The sequence below is a fragment of the Lates calcarifer genome, linkage group LG18 (assembly GCF_001640805.2).
Source record: "Lates calcarifer isolate ASB-BC8 linkage group LG18, TLL_Latcal_v3, whole genome shotgun sequence".
NCBI lineage: Eukaryota > Metazoa > Chordata > Actinopteri > Centropomidae > Lates > Lates calcarifer.
The window spans coordinates 5,156,301-5,177,169 of NC_066850.1; the positions used below are offsets into that span (position 1 = coordinate 5,156,301).

Genomic DNA, 20,869 nt, shown 5'->3' on the forward strand with positions numbered 1-20,869 from the left:
TGCCTCTGACAGCCCAAAGACCTAAAACCGGATGGCTGTGAGAGATAAGGTTCTGTCGGCACTGGACACACACAAACAGACAGGACACACACACACAACTGGATGCAGGGGTACTCGCCCGCACACACACACACACACACAAACACATGAGCACACAAACACACAGGCAAACACTGGCATTCACTTTGCATTAACAAATTCCCTATTGCCTGACCACTCGCTCATTCATTCACTCATGTGCACTGACACACACACACACACACACACACATGCTGGCTCCCTGTCTGCCAGCCAGCGAGGCTTCCCATTAGCTGTGGTGCAGTGTGCTGGGTGAGGAGCGCTGGGGCGAGAGACATCAATTTGCTTCCTCTAATGCGCTCGCTGCCCCCACAAGACATATTGATTATTTCTTCCCCGCAAAGCGACAAATAGCAATTTCGGGGGCATAATGGAGATAGATGGTTGGTTTATAAGAAGCCCCCAAAGAAAAGTTGTAAGGGGTGGGGGTGGGGTGGGGTGGGGGAGTTGGGGGATGCTCATCCTCCTCCCACGCCTGATTCCCCCATCTCACTCCCTCTCTCTCTCTTTCTGTCTCTATCTGTTTTAACTTTCTAGCAGCTCCACCTTTTCACACGCGGTTTAAAACAAACAAAGAAGAGCAGGGTGGGGTTAAAAAGAAAAAAGAAAAAGAAGAAATGGGTGTGTATACGAGGAGGTGAAGGTATGGCAGGGCTTTGGGGTGCACAGATGTTGAGGAGCGCCACCGATGCACATTCATTACGCGGCGCCTCCCTAGGAGCGTCGCCTCCTCCCGTCTTAATGGTCGTACTGCAGAGAGCAGCTGCTGCCGCAGTGTTTGCTCTGCCTCACCCTCTGTCTGTTACATCTACTTCATATCCCCCTTGTTAGCATCGGCCTGGCTGATCCATAGGCTGCTCTTACGGTGAGATAATGAATATTTGATCCTCGGTGCGCTGCAGGTTTCACTCTGCAGAAGTTTGAAGTTCATTTTTAAGTTTCGGGTTTCTGTTTTAAGGAACTGGTGGCTGGATTGTTTGCCGGCCTCAGGGCTGCTCTTACTACATCACCTGGTCTGATAAACTCTTGAGGAGGCAGCTGCTTTCAAACCTTAGGACGAGGAAGTCATTTAGAGTTTGAAAAAGTGAACATCAGTATCATCCTGCAGTCGGTTTGATTTGAAAAACAAGTCATGCTTTCGTTTCTACCTTCACTTATCTCCAGAAATGTTCTTAAACTGAATCAGATTTCTGCTCTTTGCAGACTTCCACAGGAAACTCGAATGTTTCTTCTCCTCCAGACAGCCCCGGTATACTGCTCACATTGTTATATAATGTGCTGGCTGATTTGAGGTAGCTGATAGCTGCCAGCTGTAGAAGTCAGTGTCGCTGCAGACTCCAGGCGGTAAATGAGGTAATACATGTGCTCTACTCATCACATGATGGACTAATGGGAAATGTTGCTCAATAGTTCAGCTGCAGACAACTTTTTTTCCCAAAGAGATGATGTCTACTTGTGATAACTCTAATGGACTTTTCAGCCTGCTACAAACACCCCCCCATATTGCTGATCTGACCTGCAGTAGCTGGTACAGGAACACTTACAGTATACTGGCTCGGCTTGTGATAGTGTCACCCAAAATTGGCTCTAGCACATAGAGACCTAGTGAGTGATATCATGAGCTGCATGCAGTGTGAACAGATGGTTTAAGTTCAGGCACACACACCCAGAGGGAGGGAGTAAGTAAATATTTGAGTCCTGGCACTTCAGGATGAAAATTTCAACTTGTTTAGACTTCAAATCTCCATGTGGGGTGTAACACTGCTTAACTAAGTGTTACATTATTTCTGATATAACTTTAATCAGCCAATCAGTCATTACCATATGGCTCGTAGAGAGGTCCAATTACATGTGGAAATAGGAGTGGTGCTAGCAGGTCTGTCAGCACTGTGCCAAACATCACAATGACAGCCTGACGTCATATTGTTCAGACCGTGGTTTGCAAGCAGCTGAGTTAACAGAGACGTTGCGTCAGCCTCCTAGTTTTAATTCAGGGTCAGAATTTCAGGAATATAGTGAATTTCTGACAACTACAGTTTCTCTCTCTGGGTGAAATCACCTACATAACACCTACCTAGCAGTAATGAACCACAAACACTAACACAGTTGATTTAGCAACATTTAAAAGAAGCTGTATATTGATATTTAGCCACTCTGGGCATGTAACACAACAAAATAAGCTAACTTATGCATTTTAAAAGGTGGAAATACAAAGCTAGCAGCTATCTTAGTTGAGTTTCATCTGTAGGGCTTTTTCACAGAAGACATTTCCAAGCGTCGCAGTCGGAAACTGCAGGTATAAAAAATAAAATTAACGATGGTTGAATTCCATTTAGCTGCTTGACTTTCAGGGTCCTGCTGTTGTTCATGCTGCCTCACTGTCACACTGTCATGACTTACTGGGACCCTAGAATAGAACAGAGCCGTTGTTAATGTTCCACCTGTGCTTTTTTTACACTAACATCTTAAAATGTGGGCTGTGAAACAGGAAAGAAATGCTACGAATGCTACTTTAACTAAATTATTATGTTTTATGTTAACAAAATATTAGTTTCAGTTTCAACACAGTGGAAAAATAAGAAAAAACTCTACATCTTCACTCTGTGTTCAATATTTATCATGGAGCAAAGCTCGTTAATAATTAATAACTCAAAACTGACATTTATGTTCAGGTTTTCAGACGTTTTTTCAATTGGGTGATCCATCTGTTCTCTGTTGTGTCTATCGAGTACACCAAGAGCATTTTCTGCAAACGTATCGTACACTTCGTGAGCAGTGATTTCGATTCAGGCCACAGGAATGTTTTGCATCCCCTAAATGTGTGAAATATTGCAGAGGAGGTTTGGCACTCTTTGATCTCCTACATTTTCTCAGAGAGCTGTCTTCCTCCTATTTCTCAAGCCTCACTTTATCACAGTTCCTGAATATTTCATGCATCTTGGTGGGTTTTTTTCTCCTTTCACACCACTGTCATTGTTTAGTCAACAGAAAATCTCACAAATCACAAATCAAGTCCTTGTTTAAAGCTTAACTATTAATTATTCAGTATTTTGGAGTTGGCGGTTAGACTGACACAGAAATGTGAAGTTGTTGCTTGCATGCTGTAAATGATACTGACATGAAGTGAGCACCTTTATATTTTGTAATACTTTATAATGCATATATAATACTGCCATCACATTAAAAAAACAACCACTTTTTTCACTGGTTAAAGCCTGAAATTTGAGTTAACACAGCCATCTGAGGTAACACCATTGCACTTAGGCCATTTAAACATCTTACAAAGTTGTTAAATATGCTTAAAAAATACAACAAAAACAAATAAAACACATTAATTTCTTCCCTCTTGAGTATTTATATTTTGCAGATTATAGTCCAACAACAGCGATAAGTGTGCTCAGTTCAAATGTTTCTCGACCTCATGAAATAAAGCAACCATGACAGGCCATTTTGTTGTTTTCTAGCGATAATGGATCACAGCTTTAATTGTATGCAACAAGCCCGCAGTGGGCCATTAACCACAATAAATTATTTCCAAAGCTAGTTTGAGGAATTGCAAAAACTTTGACCGTTCCGGCGGCTTTTATACCCCTCCGCTGGCAGCCGTTATCAATTTAGTTTGTTAAATGAAGGTAATGTAACCATTACAAAGTGTAACAGCAGCAAGTTCTCTGCTCTCGTGTAAGAAACCCTCAACGAAATGGAATTTTTAAACACCCTGGGCAATCCTCAACAGACTAATAACGCCTCTTTCCGCCCCAGAGATGCAGCAGACCTAAATTATAGGAAGCAGCCCAGACAGACAGAAGTGACACGAAACCGCATGCAAAATGAGCTTATTATCCCTGTTACTGTCAATGCAGCACGGCCAAGCTGTCAGTGATCACAACAGACATGTTATATACGACAGCGGTATTACAGGCCCGCGCCTGATAAGAGGAATGATCCACGGCGGCGATGAAAACAGACAGGTGAGATGGAGAGGAGAGAGGTGATGTGAGGATATCGGGGTGGGATGGAGGGAGTGGAAAGGTTGGACAAAGGGAGAGAAGAGATGGAAGTAATAGAGGGGTGGGTTGTAGCGACGACCGCGAGCGGATGGCAGGGGGGAGGGAGGACGGGGTGGATGGATGGAGGGATAGTGGGATGGAAGGAGGGGGAGACGGAGTGATGGAGGGGCGAGGGGCGCTGGCTATTATCCTGCATCGATTTACTCCAGTCAGGGATGGCTGGTAGCGTAATGAAGTGTGGGATCTAGGGGTTGCCACGTGCGCTTGTCTGCGCCTTATAGCTTTCTGGATGTATTGTGGGATGATGTGTCACCTGTGTGTGTGTGTGTGCAGATAGTAAAGTCTATCCTGCTGTGGTTAAACGCCAAATTAGATCTTTGTCTCTCACACACCGAGAGATAGATCACAACATCTCTACACCCTATAAGCTTGGAATTATGTTCAAGATGTGCCTAATGTAAAATTTTGTAACTTGGTTTCGCATCCAAACTTCAAAGAACGCTTTTAAATTCCATTTGAATGATGCACATTAAAAAGTAAAAAACCCCAAAGTCCTATTTTAAATTTAGATCGAACACTCCAACACTAAGCTCACTAATTTAAATTTAGAGTATCAGGTTGCAGGGAAAAAACCTTCATCTCACAGTCAGATTCGACATTAAAAGGAATTCCTGAAGAACCAGTGCGAGAGTTGAATAAGTAGTAAGAGCTGTTACAGGCAGTAGGAGCTGAAATGATCAGTCGATTAATCAATCAGGTGATCAGCAGTTAGTTAATTAGGCAACTGCTTTGATAATCAAGTCATTTTTAAAGCTAAAATGCCAAATATTCACTTAAATTGTGAATATTTTCTGATTTTCTAACTGAATATCTCACATTTACAATCAAGAAATAAGCAGCAGATTAATCCATAGTAGAAGTATCATCATGAACATTACAAAGCATTCATTAGTGAGTGCTTTTGTACAGCTGTTGTCAAAATGTTGTTGTTTTTGTTGAATATTTAGGTATTTTATGTGAGATAGGAAGCAGATAACAAAGAGGGATAAAAAGGTGAGATGTTCATTTAAGTACATCAGACGGTTTTCCTGCTCTGCTCTCGTCGTTCTTTCACACCTCCCTCTGCAGTTCATCATCTTCGTTTTCCTTTCGCACGTCGTCAGCCATCCTCATTTGGTGCGCAAATCAAAACCAGCAGCGTCCACTGCAGGCAACAGATTTAAAAGAATACTACTACTTGTCCTCACGGGAGTTTTCTCTGCGACTTACAAATGTTTAGAAAAGAAAAACAAATGAGATTTTGTGAATGTAAAACAGGAGTTTCATCAGCTACAAGTGAGGAAAGAAAAGTAGCAGAGGGGGAAATCAGCATTATAGCTGTGAAAGGAAGAGTTGTCCCCCCTCTCTCCCTCCTTTCTTCCCCTTCGCTCCCTCGTTCAGGCCTTATATCCCTCATGTTTTCTATCCCCCTCCCTCTCCCTGAAGCCCAACACTTCCCTCTCCCAGTCTAATCCGCTGCTCGACATGCTCCCTCTTTGTTCTGCGACCCTGACAGGTCGTCTCGTTCCCCTGCTCCGAGGACAGCTCCGGTGTGCTCGGGATAATGGAATGAAATGCTGGAGTGATAAACCCCCGAGGATGCTGGGAGAAAACACAGGAGTGTGTCAACCAGGGTGATAACACTCTATTCTCCCGCGCGTCTGTCGAAGGAGCGGGGATTATGGTTTTACAGGCAGGCTTTGCCAATTTGCAGCCCCTTTCTGCAGGCTGGGATGTTTACACTGGAAGGTATCATGGGTGTCAGGGGGCACCAGAGGAATATTCTCACATCGGTCTCGCACAAAGGTCTTCATTAGTTTTGAGCATTGCTTCACTGTTGTGCAATCATATCTTACTGGACAGGTAATTTCAAAGTCACCCTATCAAGGTTTACTGCCCTCCTAGGGTATTAAAATTCCCGCAGAAAAGCCACTGTACTCAAGGATGCAGTTATAATTTGTTTTGTCCAGTTCCACAGAGGTGTCAGAGAGCCGCATCGCAGCCAGAGTCAGAGCCACTATAATCGGCAAATGCTACATTTGAGCCGTGACATTTTGAGGATAAGACTTTTTATTCTGTCTCTTATTATCAACAAATCCCACTAAAAGACCAAAACCAACAATGATTTGATCCAACTATCTGTGTAGCCAAAGCCTAAAATAGCCTTTTCCGCTGTGCCATAGCACTCCACTGTTGTTCAACAGCACATCACTGAGCCACACTGTTGCACTGGGAGACTTGTTCTTTCATCACAATAAACTCAAGCACTGTAGTTTATTTAAAGTTAGTGCTATATAAAATATACTATCCTACTGCTGTAAATACAGATAGAAAACCAAATGTGTATCCATCCGCAGCTGAAAATAGTCCCCAACCAAGTCACCAGGTACTCCTGTTTGAGAATCGTTTTTTTTTTTAAACTACAATGCCCAGCTGTTACCAGGCATTATTATCAGTCTCTTTAAAAAAAAGAAAAAAGAAAGTATATGTTCGTGATTCATTTTTAAAGATTTACATCTTCATTAGGAACAAAAGGGCTTGAGCCTGAATGACGCACAGTGCGAACAATGTATCTCGGACCTTATTGCCAGACGATACAGAACGATGAGGTTGAGGTTGGGCAACTGGAATACGTTGGTTAAGATTTGGGGAAGATCACAATAATGATTAATAAAAAGGCCAACATTAACTGCAGATGTTTAATGGGATGCAACCTCAGGTCTCCCATGCGAAGGTCTGATGTTCATCCATCACCCTGAACTCCGCGACCTTTTCCACCTCGTTATACAGAGAACACTACGTCCTGTGTTGGCACTGAAAAAAAATGGTGAGATCTGGATTCGTTGGTAAAACAACTTGGTGAACGATGGTGATGAACCTTTCTTTCACAAATATTTGAACGTAATCAAGCCACTCCGGATCAGTCAAACCTTGAAAGTGCAAATACTAAAAATGACCAGACTTTTGTGGACTTCTTTTTTTTAAATACAACTGGCTCATGTTGGTTTCCAGTCCAGTTAGGACTTGAAGCTTTTCACTTGTGGTTTCACATTTTAATAGTTCAACATTTTCATGCCTGACATCTGTTCAGTGCAGACGCCTCTCGCTGGTTTCTGTGCAGCTCCTCTGCCTCTCCCTTGATTACCCTGACAGTAACTGTTAGTGAAGAGTATAGCTGTTTAAACACTCACTCTCTGTGCTTCAGATTCTGATTGGGACGAGGTATGTTTTAGATTTTTAGGCGGCTGCAGGCTGAAGGAGAATACTAAACAATTCTCCTCGGCAGGTGCTGCAGCCCAGTCGACCTGGTCATTATCAAACACAAAATAGGATTCAGAGGATTCAGGGTTTGAGTCAGGATTTTTGGTGCACTGAGACAGTGAGGTGAGAAATCAATAACAGCTGATTGGTGAACCTGGTTTGTTGCTGCAAAACAATTATCTTATTATATTGAGGTTCTTGGTAAAGTTTAAGGGATGAAACTTACCCATTTCTAGCAAGCGCTCTGTCTTGTGCTATTACTCTGCAGTCCACCTACACTTGACCCCAATCTCCCACATATCCACCCAGGCAGGGGAAGTGGACACGATTCTCCCCCTTCTTCATCGGCCTAACCCGCCACAAACCACTTTGACTTAACCTCGCCGCATCTGACAATCGAACATTCTTTAAACTGACCTTGACCACAAAGAAAAAAAAAGAAGAGAAATCGAAGTGGGGGGAGGTAGCCTCATAAGAAAACCTCCCTCCCTAAAAATAGAAAAGGTGGCAATTAAGTGCCAATCTAATCATCCCTCTGGTAAACGAGCCCTGAAGATTCCGCCCTCATATCCCCAAGGCTCCTTTTTTTTTTCACACCACTTCCTCATCATCGCTGGCTATCGGCTTAATTACGCCCCCGCCATCCTCAGATAAGAGAGTGATAGCCTTATCACCACGGCTCATTTCCAAATCCATGAAATTAATAAAGTCTACCTCCCGTCTCAGTTCTAGGGCCAAACTTATATTAGCTGTCACGTACGAGAACTCGGTGAAGTAGTACTTTGCCTGTTCTTACAGTTGGCCAAAGAAAAGCTACAGGAAATCATCCTCCAGGAGATTAACGGCAACGAGGGAAAGGCGTTTTTGTGTTTTAGGCAAATGATATTCGGGCTGTAGTTTTTCACCCTGATGAGGGTTACGTCTGTGTGTTAGTTTTATGATTCCCGTGGCTTCATTTATCACTCAGTAGCTGGATTGTCCATTTGGTTCAGTTAACTACTTAATTTTCCTTAATCTCCACCTTGAGAAAACTGCTAAATTGCACAGTTTTGTTTCCTTCTGGAGCAGACTTTGCACACGCTATTTTACATGTGTGTGAAATATCAATTAGTAAGAATACTTTGGAATACAGACTGCAGACAGTCCATAAAACTCCGAGCTTGTTATAACGGTTAGTGTCTTTATCGGTGGATCATCAATAAACCTCTAATCAAATAAAGTGGAGCTGCTTTTCCAGTCTGATCCACCTCGACTCTGTGAGCTCTCCAGCCCTCCATGTTGGCTGCTGTAATCAGTGGGGAGACAGCTGGTTTCACCACGCTGTTCCACCTGCCCGCTCCCCTGAGTAAAGGGCTGTGCTTCACCGACCAAATCCACTCCAAGTCTCTCTCCGAGGCACTCTCCAACATGACTGGCAGGGGTCTCACACATCGATTTCGGGGAAAGAAAAAAGGGAAGGTTGGGCGGACCCGTCACCGCGCCGACGCTGGCAGCGGAATGAGACGGGCTCCCACTAGGTTTGGGCCTGTCATTTATTTCTAAACGACGGCAGATGGTGGGCTTGGCGCTTGCACCATCCTCTCAATCTCCCAAGGTGCACTTCTGTGATGGATGTGGCGAATGGGAGCGCTGCAGAGAAGGCTGAGGCACATCTGCGCGGGCCGATAACGGGGGGCAAAGTATGTCTGGGCTTTCTAGCCGTCGACTCGCTTTCACATATTACTCATTCCCACACAGGCCTCTTGAGGACTCACATCTTTCTGAGTTTATTTGCCTCTCACTTTCATAGCTTTGCTTTTTGCTGCTCTTATCAGCGGGGCACCTTCCTGTTTACCGTGCAGGTGGACTTTCAAGTGTGACATTGCTACCTGGCTGGAAAATCTATACAAAGTTTCCTTCCAGTATGAGATACTGTACACCTCATTTTAAAAAATGATTTGTTGGTATGATAGTTAATCATCTTAGAATTAAATTAGCTGTGGCGAAAAAGTCTTTATTTAAACATAAACTTTTAGAGGAAGTTCACTTTTTAAAACACAGTGACATTTTATGTAGGAGTATTATCTCTCTTAATTGGCTTTTATTCTTTTTGTTTTTCTCACGAGCGCCCTGTCTTAATGGGTATCAGTGTATAGTGTAAGTCAGTGAAAATATTGTCATTATTCTGTTTTGATTAAGTCTTGATTTCGATTAATTGATTGCCTGTCAGTAAAATGTCTGAAAACATAGTGAAAAATGTACATCGCTAATTCCCAGAGCCTGAGGCGATGTCTTCATATCATCTGTTTTGTTCAACAAGAAGCATACACCTTGAAGATATTCAGTTTACTCTAATTTAAGACAAAGAAAGGCAGAAAATCCTCAGACTGGAGTAGCTGAAACCAGAAAATATCACGGCTTATTTGCTCAAAGAATTGCTCGAACCATTAATAAATTACCATAACATTTGCTGATTTATTCTGTCGATGCATGATCAGTAAAAAATCCGTGGTCATCTCTCCACACCTCTGTGTTTTTTGAAGATCCACTGAATCTGGCCTTTGTCGAGGCGGTTTACAAACACGCACCTTCTGCCCACACACCATCTGACTCAGTGGATCCAAAGACACATAAAAGTGAGCAATCACCGCCTAACAACACCCTTGCAAAGGTCACGTCAGCTTCATCATCCTAATCATCGACCGCCATCACTTTCCGTGATTTAGGGTTGCAGTAAAAGCATCATAACCCGCCCATCCACATCCCTGCCCATAAATGTATCCATGGCAACAGAGACGTTGGGCTGCCCTCCGACGATGCATCTTTGGGATTCTCTGCGCGTCGCTGCAGGGTGACAAGTCAGGCGTAAAGAGTCGATTTAGCTGCGGCATTGGGGAGGCTCACACATTAGCAGAAAGGAAATAGGAGCCAGCAAATACTTAGTGGGTGATTGGCTCCGCAATAACAGAACACCCCCTTTGGCAGCTCGTCAAGCGGTGCTATACGAATGCCATTACAAACAGGGGGGCCATTAGCAGCCATCGAGGCTTTGTGAGGCATGTCACTGCTTCACACCTATAACCCCCCGGGCTGTTTTAAGATGTGTATGATCAGCTGTGTACAACTCATCCTGCGTGTTTGCCCTTTTTTACCTTAGATAGATAGATAGGTAGATAGAAACAGCATTTTCCTCAAGCAACAAATTGAGGAATGTTGGCATTTAGGAAACATCAGTTTTGATCCAAGCCGAACAAAATCCTGCATTTAAGGAAAATTAGATCTAACAAGGTAAAACATCTAGTACAGATCCCTCCAAAGGCCTAGATACATCAATCCCCCTTTTGCAATTTGGGTCAAAACATGGCACAGTGTGCGTGTACACAACGCCTCAGAGGATAAGACCCAGATCCAAGTCAGAAACAAAACCTTTCTGTTTGCCTTTATGAAGCAAGAGCTCTAAATCGCTCTTTGAGTTTCATATGGAGGCATTTCATATTACGGTTAAATAGCAACTAATAGCAGCTATTTAGTGAATTTTTGCTGCAGGATTAATTTTTTCTAACAGATACACACGCATCCTAAAAGCTTCCCTTTGCTGTTAGCAGCACTAGAGACTAGAGCTGCATTATAATGACTTCCTCACTGTAGGAAAATGTGCTTTGTGATTTTTATGCCTCACGCGGTGTTGAGGAACGGTACATGCTGTATGTAAGGAGCTGGAGCTGCACAGAAGGACTATTAATATTCAGTAAAAAGCTAACTTAACCAGTGGTGGGATGAATATTTTATCACCATAGGGTGCACTGATTTTTTCTCTATTTCTTTTTATTTTTGGGGTTGAAATACCATTTTAATGTTAGAATTTTGAAGATCTACACTGAAACCAAAAAGTTCTAAGTATCACCTCTTCTGTATATGCACTGAATTGACAAATTGTTCTTGCTAACTGAAATAATTAGCAGCTGGATTTCACACATAGCTTGGCTGTGAAAGAAAAAGATAATAAGACAGTTAGCGAACTGCTAATGTGAGCGCACATATCTGGAATACAGTATAAAAAGTAGTTCTGTTTGTAAACTGAATTAAGCTGCTCAGCTCTGATTGGTTCACACTCTACCCATTCATTAATCCATCTACGATTGACCAGTCTTGGTTGTATTATTTGGTGGTGGGGATGACACCACAGTTTGTACCCCGGGGAGACTGAAACCCCTTCCACACCAGCTAAATGTCATGAATGGCAGAAATCCCCATTTATTTCTTCCCACAGACAATGTGACATGACTCATAGCTGGAGAAACTCTGTGGCTTGGATCTCAGTGAAACTCTCCCTTAAACTATCAGAGCAAGAAATCTGTAATTAGGATTTAAAGTATTTAGTTTTGATTAAAAAAAACAGAATGATCCAGTCACAGAGCGAGTGTGTCCAAGCTAATGGAGACTGGTAAAGATGAATTCAACAACTACAGCTTCTCGATTTGCTCGCAAATTAAACAACAAAGCATTTTGAACCTCTGTCTGACATCTTCTCCATGGCAACAGTACCTGAGGGTCATGGGTGTTGTAGTATTTAGAGCTGCCAAACAGACAGACCAGCCACAACATGAACCTGTATGTTCGATTACCCAGCAGCTCCTTCAGCTCGTTTCTGTCCTTGTCAGTTCTCCTCTCTAGTGAAGTCCTGTGTAGCTAAACCTCTGGCAAAGCAAAGGCTTTGGCTGCAAATCCTTCTGGGGCTACCCATGCTAAAAATGCATGCATTCATGCTAGAGCACCACGATTTAGATGAAAGCGTCCACCAAATAGCACGTGTTATGTAAAATTAGTTGCCTGCCCTGGCCGGGCCATCTGTATGCACTTCAGTTGTCTCCTCTACCACCCATGAGATGGTGCACAAACACCCAAGGAGCTTTTTATTTATTTTTTTTATTTTTTCACTTTCACAGTCCCGCAGGCGCTCTCACTGACTGGCATCTCATTAGGAGAGCAGAGCGGCGTGCTCGTGTGCTCGCCGCCAGACAGGCCACGCCACAGGCTGCATGCTAATTGCAGAGGCGTAGCCAGCATGAGACGACCTTGTTTGGTAAAAGAGGAAGGAGGGGGTGGTGGAGGTTTTGGGTTGGGGGGGTGGGCACGGAGGGCTCTCCTCCTCAAACTGCTTTTGTCCTGACCTTGGGCGGCAAAGTCAGCCAAGTCTGACCACTCGCTGGAGTAAGATCATAAAGTGGAAGCCTCATTAAAAAATATGAAGCAACACAGTGTTTAATATACATAGTAAGCACTTTACTCCTCACAGTATGTTATATAACAGCTTGTAATGACTGAGGCATCTCAGTGAGTGACATTATTCTGACATTAATTTGCTGCGTATCGTAACTTCACTACGATTTCAAAGTACTGACTTGTTCTTTTTGCTTGACAACTCATTAGGTTCAAGGCTTCAAGTGAAAGTCACATTCAAAACACACTGACAATAATTTAGCACATCTTGGCAGTAATATATATATACTTTCACCTTTCTGACATTAATTTACAACATGTCTCAGCTGTGTTATGCTGCAGTTTTGAGGTTTGGCTGCTTAAAGAAGGCGTGTAAATTTCCATTGAACATAAAAAGCAACTTTATCAACCTCTGAGTGTTGATGCACAGATGATACAGAAGGCCCTTTTTTATTTTTTTGATTCTCTTTGGCCAGTAGACTTCTCATGCCTGCTGTATTTCAAATGCTGAACCCTGTCTGGCTCTATCTGTAATTTCATCATAACCTCTCCAGTCCAATAACACGACCTTTTTGGCAGCGCACTCAATCTCGGCACTCACATCTGACAGGTTTTCTCAAGCTGCTAAACTGTAAAGTCCTCAGATTAAATTCCAATCAATGGCAAACCACATAAACACTTGGACGGAGGGAGGAGAGTGTGTGTGTGTGTGTGTGTGTGTGAACCCGTCCAGAAAGGTCAAATATGCCCTCGTGCAACATCCCCAATAAAGTAACAGGCGGCCTGCAGGAAGAAACAATGGGTTTGTATCTTTCTAATATTTGAAACCAGGCAAATAATTTAATCCAAATGAAGAATATAAAGTATGTGATGCATGGCAGAGAGACATAGATACACAGACAGAGAGAGAGAGACTAGACGGCCTTGTCTGCTTTAGTGCCTTTAGTTCTTCCCTGCCACTCATTGATAAAGAGGCGCTGCCATCAGCCAAACCAGCCATCTCCTTCAGTCCTCATTAAAATGTCGTCATATTAAAAAATCATTTCAGGCCTTTGCTGATGAGCGTTTTATTGCCTTCATGAAAATGTTCTCACTTTGGAGTCGACGGGAGAGAGAAAACCTTCAATGAGTAATGAAAACGGGGAGGGGAGGGGGAGAGAGGACGGAGCAGATAAGGGTGATTTGTTGCATACTTGGGAGGATGGTTTTTGATTTTTTAGACTATTAATAATTTCTTCATTTAGCCGCCCTACATAAACATCCTCTCTGTACAGTAGTGTACGTGGCAAGAAAACTGTGAGACTTGAACATGATCTAGTGCAGCACTTTAGTCAAGGAGGAAAACCTGATCTGTATCATAGAAACTGTGATGACGCGCTAAAACAAACAACCCCATACAGGAGAAAACAGGCGAAACATGAAGCCGATGAACAGAGGATAAAAAAAGGGGAAAAGAGGAAGGCAGTGCGGAGTAGGAAATGTTAAGCAAACAGTCGCCACTAGTGTGACAACATCATACAAGTTAACCTTTAGAGTTAAACTTTGAACGTGCAAAACCCCATGACACATTTGTGCCTCTGCATTTTTTGTTTCAATATCACTTTTGCTAATTATGAGTTTCTGATGGCACAGGCCAAGGAACAGCTGTAATCATGAGGGTTCAAGAACTGCAACCAGTATGTTTTGGCTAATTTCCTGGCTTGTTTCATAGTTTTCTCACCCTTTTATCTGATGGTGCTTATTCACCTGATTTTTCCACTTAAGTTCTGTGAGGTTTGATGTTTTAAATGAGTATTAAAGCCTTTCACAAACTCTGTTTAAAGCAACTGAAAACTAGTCTTAGTTACATCAGTGCAACACTACATTTACATCCAATACGCAATGATAGCTCAATCCAATTAGCACTTAATGCTGCGGCTAACAAACACTGCTAACACCCTCTACATTCTCAGTAAAGACCATCTTTAAAAAGTGGTGCAACAAATGAACAAAAAACCCCACAAACCTCCAGTGTGGTTAACACCTTTGACCTTTGCCGGTCAGCCAAACGTTGCGCTCGAACACAGAGTCTGGAGTTAATCTTCTACTCGCTTACAAAACGCTTCCACAAGCACTTTTTATCGTGGAGACGCGTGAAATGGAAAAAGCAATCTCCTAATACTCCCTGCAGTGGAAAAACAGCAGCAGCAGAAACTTAGAGGCATAGCAGTCGGAGTAGAAAGGTTACCGGAGAGGGAGTTTCACACATGCACACTTTAACAATAACCTAATGAAAAGTTTTTTTAATGACATCAGGGCCTGTAGCTGCTGTACGTCATACATATAAAGCACAGAAAGACCGCATTTGCTTTTGTAGACGCAGGTCGACTAATGAAAGTCCTTGAAACTTCAAGACCACAATAAAGCACTAGGTTTAAATGGACAGAGTCTTACACCTATTCATCCTCATGGCCTTATTATCTGAGGTGGCACTTCTGCACTCATTGTTTAGACTCATTTCCAGTCTTATTCTCAGCTTTTCGCCATTTCCATTTTGCTGATTTGTTGTTCTGATAATGAAAAGCTATGCACCAGCAGCAGCAGCAGCAGCAGCATGCATACATATAAGGCTGTGCAGAAAAATGATGGGTTAAAGTATAGATGCTCCTGCTGCACATCACTCCCATGATGTAAATTTAATGCCGCCATATGCTGATGTTTTCAGGCACCAGTGCTGATTAAATGATTTGGCTTTATCTGATGAAGAAGTAGAAGTTTTGCACCATTTGTTATGTTGCAGCACTCTATCTGTCTCCCCCTGATAATCGAATTTCTATTCAAAGTGGAGCAAAAATAACCACATTAGTGTAGAGTGTAGATACTGTACTCTTTCCCTGAGCTGTGTGTTTTGTTTATGAGATATTTTAATTGTAAACAGAAACAAGAGTGCAACAGAATCAATCTATTAATGCAGGAAACCATGAATTATGAGAGGAAATTAAACTACTTTCACACACAGACACGGAGGGAGAACAAACACTGAGCGCACAAACACATGGTTCGTAGGAGTACATTAATGTCCCAGTAGAATATACACATAACTACTTGATTGGCCTCAAGGGATGTAATATCTACGCTTTAATTTCAGATAGCAAGTAAGCATATCCTGTTACAAGCCATTACAAGAGTTTAATGCCAGGCGCTGTGTTGAGGATGGTGTTTGTTATGCTCTCATTTTATATCATCACTTCTTAGGATTTAGCTCTGTTTGAGATGAGATGAAGAGATTTCTGTTATTTGGGTTACAGCTCTTGTCTTGCAAAATGTATTCGCGTAATTAAAAAATATGCGGCTGAGAGATACTCCGCCGCTTATTTCTCCTCTGTTAGGCCCGATTCAGAAGTAGGAGTAAAAAGTTAGAGAGGCACAGAGTAGATGTAACTAATTGCTTTTCCCCTCTGGGTCTGTGGTGAAATACGCTTTCCTTTGGATGTGTTTTTTTTTTTTTTTTTTAGCGATGTACACTCCACTGTGGCTGCTGGACAGAAGATTTATTTTCTTGCCCTGGCTCTGGGCTCATGTTTGTACTCTCGCCAGTCAAAGAGTTGCTCGTGGCTCCTCATTCTTTTCTATTTTTTTCTTTTCTTTTTTTTTAGTTATAATACAGACAGAAGATGCCAAAAACAATGTTAGGTCATTACTCATCCCACAGCCTGCTGTGTTCTGGGCAGAAACAGAAAGTGAGCTGAAATGTGCCAGTCAAGAGAAGCCAGAGGTGGCGGAAGTGCTCAGATCTTTTATTAAAGTAAAAAATATAAAAACACTATTATGTCTTGAATTCCTACATTTAAAACCCAGCTAAAAGCCCCCTTTGACACTATTAGATTACTGTTGAATTAATGTGTTGTAATTGTTGTAACTGCTCGAGGTGGAGCTAGCTTAGTGTAGTCCAGTGGTTCTCAAGCTGGGGTTCGAACCCCCTGTAATGGGTCAGGAGAGATGAGAGGCTGTGAGATGATTAATGGGACAGAAAAGAAGAAAAAACAAAAACAGCAGCATCTTTTCATCAAATGCCCCAGAAAGACGTGTTCACGCTCAAGCGACAAAGCCCGCTGGTGTTTGTCTTATTAACAGTATGACTGGAGTAAAATGACGTTATTATGGAGCGACAAAGTCCATGAGGGGAGGAGATCAGTGTTGATGTATGAGTCAACAAAACGTCAGATTAGCAACATGGCAGCAACCGACCGTAGTCGTTCATGTGCATTCACCAGGCGATGAAGGTCGGTTCCTCCAAAACCACAGTGTTTCCACAAACTTTAACCAAAGCACTGTCGCCTCGTAAAACTGATTTATTTTACAACTGTTGTAGAAGGCACAGACAAATGTCTTACTGCCTGTACTGTGTCGCTCATGGACGAACGTATCTTGTTGTATAATAAATAATTTCTGCTCATCTCAAACCAGACGCTGCTGTTTTGTAAAACAAAAGAAAAAGTTGGGCACCACTGATTTAAGCCTCTGCAATGTGCTATATTTTATAAGGTTTTTACATATTTTTTTGTAAAACATAAATGATTCCTCACATCTGTACTTGTGTAAATGTGCGTAGCGTCTTCTCTCCACTGAGAGCACCACAGTTTGAGATGAATGTGTCTCAAACCACTGGAAAAACATTTATAAAAACGTGCTAAAACCGTGTTTTTGGGTGCAGCACAGGCTGATAAATACTACGTTCGGCGGGTGATGTTCATTTGTGACATCCTCATTTCATATTCTCGCCAGTTGGGCATGCCTCAGTTTTGAGGTGTAATATAGGCCTGCCAAATCAGCGGTAGCCCCATTACTCATCCCCCTCTGTGCTGTCTCCTGGCTTGTGCTCCGGCGCTAATGCAGATTACAGGGATATATGAGGGCTATTTTGTTCGCTGCAGGGTGGAAACGATCACAGGCAACCCCATCCCTCTCTGATGCACGACTCTACATCTGTTCCCCCCACGAAAGCCTATCTGGAGATCCATCAGAGCCAAGCCCCTTATCAGATCTGAGGCTGCTACATCTATTGCACATCAATTATAGATGCTATGTGTAAAAAATTGGGTCACTCTATCAACACGTGCTCTCGATCCTCAGAGACATTGTTTGGTTAAGTGATTAGTGGGTTGACTTTAGATACAGTTTGTGCACGTTTTAAGTGTTAAATGGTCCATTTATGATACATGAGTATAGACACAAGGGCTTCCAGTGAAGGAGAATAATTTCTTACTAATAATGGTTTTGCCATAATGATAATGTGCCTCAAACTTTTCCTTCTGCACAAAGAAATCAGTTAAAAGTCAAGGGAATGAATCAGATATCCACACTTTTTTTGTGGTCTCTCAGACCTTCAGTGGCCTGTGTTTGTGAGGTTTGTGCAGGTTGAAATCCACACAGGTGTTAAGTGCATTCCTCGCAATCGATAAACTCATTTTTTTTTCCCCCTCCGCTACAAGACAATCCGAGGTGATAAATGAGCCGAGCCGGCGTTTATTCGTACACCCCGAAAATCACCCGCAACTTAAATTCATTTCCAACTTGCTCCCTGACAGAAAACACAGACATATTATTCAAATTTCTATCTATTCTGTGACCAGGACACGTCCAAAACCACACGTTTAATCTTTATGCAAGTCTTCTCCTCATCTGTTGGGTAAATAGACCATTCATCATATTACTGGGCTTTTACAGCTTGACTGTTTGAGTGATCCGTCTCTCAAACAGCCTCTCTGCCTGGCAGCCCAATCAATCATTTTTCAATGAAGATGTCACAGCTCATTGTGTGGAGTGTTATCCCAAACAATTTTCAGACCCTTTTAGAGGATAAATTAAAAGCTAAACTTGAGGACGGTTGGCCCTCTCTCCAAAACGTGTAGGTACAGTATTCTTACAGGCAGGGTTTTACCGGTTTTCCTCGTAGTTTTAATGCTGAATTTCACCCACTGTCAACAATTCTCACCACAGTGGAGATATTAGCAGGTGCAGGAATGTCTGAGTGTGCTCGCTATTAACTTTTCATTAAGCATTGTAAACCACACAAGTCATCAAGAAGTAGCTGCTTCTCAACAAGGGACATAATTGGTTTCTGGTTAATGGCTGTTTAAAGCTGCAAGTTGTAGGTGTGTCTGTAAAACCACAGTATGAACTCTTAGGACTTCATAAAGAACTTTTTCTTTTTTCTTTTTTTTTTTTTTTGGAGATTGACAGCTGAAACTAAACACGCCACTCAGACATGTCTTCCAGGGTGAGCTTGTTATTGACGGGTGCTCAGCAAACAAAAGATAATGACCCTTAATTCAATAATGAAGCTGTAAGATTGACTCATTAAATACAGCAAACAGCCGCAGTGGAGTAATAAAGATTCCTCACTCCAGGTTCAATTCTTATTCTCACATCCTCTTTCTCTTCTTTGTTTGTTGCAGGAGCTGATGCGGAGACCTTGCGACACCGGGAGCCTGAACGCCGGCGTCCACGCTCACCTGACACAAGGATTTGTTTCAGATAACACAAGAGTGCAGACAGGAGGCCTGAACATACAGTATTCACACTTCACACACATGAACACGAAGCCTGGCTCATCAAACCTTTCTTTAAGTAAAATCTTGCAATATGAAAATACTCCAATACAAGTTAAAGTCATGCATTCAAAAGTAAACGTACTCATTATGCAGAATCACTCCTTTCTGTTGTGAGTACTGATGCATAAACTGCTGGTTAAGGTCAATTTAAACTACTTATTATTCTATATCTATGATAATAATGCATCATAATTAATAATATAATGGTGATAGAGAAAGTACTGATATCCTTTACTTAAGTAAAAATACTACCTTAAAGTCCTGCCTTGCTCAAGTAAAGATATATATCAGGAAAAAGTACTTAAAGTATCAAAAGTAAAAGTACTCACTGTATAAAAATGGCCTCTGTTGTATATTATTAGGTTATCATGCATTTTAATGTTGTAGCTGGTTGAACTTCTACTTTAGTTCATGAAAATGCAACATATTTATAAGATTATCATTTATTTATGTTTCCAAAATCTTAATCTGCACATTAATTAGTAGATACAGCTGCAAAATAAGTGTAGTGAAGGTAAAAATGCACATATTTCTCCCTGATATGCAGAGCAGTACCTCAAGACTGTGCTCAAGTATGAATGTAATTAGTTACTTTGCATCGCTGGTACACTGGACCACATTATTTGTGTCAGGCTGTTTCTATTGTGGTTTTCTACTAGAATCTAGTGAATATACATAGAATAGAAATCAGCTAATCACGCTGAATTCTTACTTTTTTGCAGGTTAATATTAGAACAGAACTGTAGCGACCGTTCGTCTGTAGTAGAATACATATCATCATCAGACCTTTATGCTCAGGAAACTGAGAATGTGGAAATCCAGCCTTAATTCAGTCTAATTAGTAAAATGAAATGTAATCTGTTACCTCACTGCTCACGCCTTACCTCATGAGGATTCGTGAGGATCCTCAGGTCCGTTCTTCAGTGTGTCAGCTACCCACCACCTCCTCCTCCTCCTCCTCCTCCTCCTCCACCCTCAGTGCACCACAGTTGCATTATTAAACTTGTATAAGATCATTAGCATACAAAGCAGGAAACCTACCGCGGTGGAGTCATACATATTTATCCGGACGTGCCTGACTTGTGCGTGCATACGCTCGTACTGTAAGACCTTTTTACACGCAGGCGAGACTGGCTTTCTGCTGCGAACGCAGACGATGAAGTGGATATTAGTAGAAGCACGTCTAGTTTTAAGGGATAGATATTTATTTGTGAAACATCTGAAGAAACACGAGCTCGCATTTGCCTTAAACTACACAATAAAGCTGCCTGTAAGACTAGGAAAATGTGTGTATTTGGAAGCAGAGCAGATGGAGTTCGGTTAGGTTCATCAGAGCAGTTTGCTTCAAGCATATCAAATACAGTTTACACACAGAGGAATTTCAGTCTAGTAATGCCTGCAATGCATATTCATCTTCTGCACATAGGCTCATAATCAAACAGAGAGTTAGTCAAACAGAGAGCATGGTTTCTGTAAATACTTTTACCTGTGGGTTACCTCTGCCTTTTGAATGACTGTGAAATCAGTTCCTTTTCTCTCTTCTTCCCTTGTTCCCTCCCTCTCCGAAATCCACTTTTCCTCCTCAGCCGTGCCGTCCCACGTTCTCCGGCCCCTCACGGGGGACTCACTCTCTACACTTCTTTTCCTCCTCAACCTTTCTGGCTGAGAACACAACCCCCCCCTTCCCTC

The 20,869-nt window shown here is 42.2% G+C and overlaps 1 long non-coding RNA gene across 1 annotated transcript in view; it reads left to right on the forward strand.

The window, feature by feature from the left end:
* Positions 1-20,154, forward strand: part of LOC108890164 (uncharacterized) — a 42,042-nt gene extending 21,888 nt beyond the window's left edge. The window contains exon 3 of the long non-coding RNA XR_001962113.2: positions 19,025-20,154. This is a non-coding gene — a long non-coding RNA (uncharacterized LOC108890164). The remainder of the gene's footprint in view (positions 1-19,024) is intronic.
* Positions 20,155-20,869: the final 715 nt, after the last annotated feature.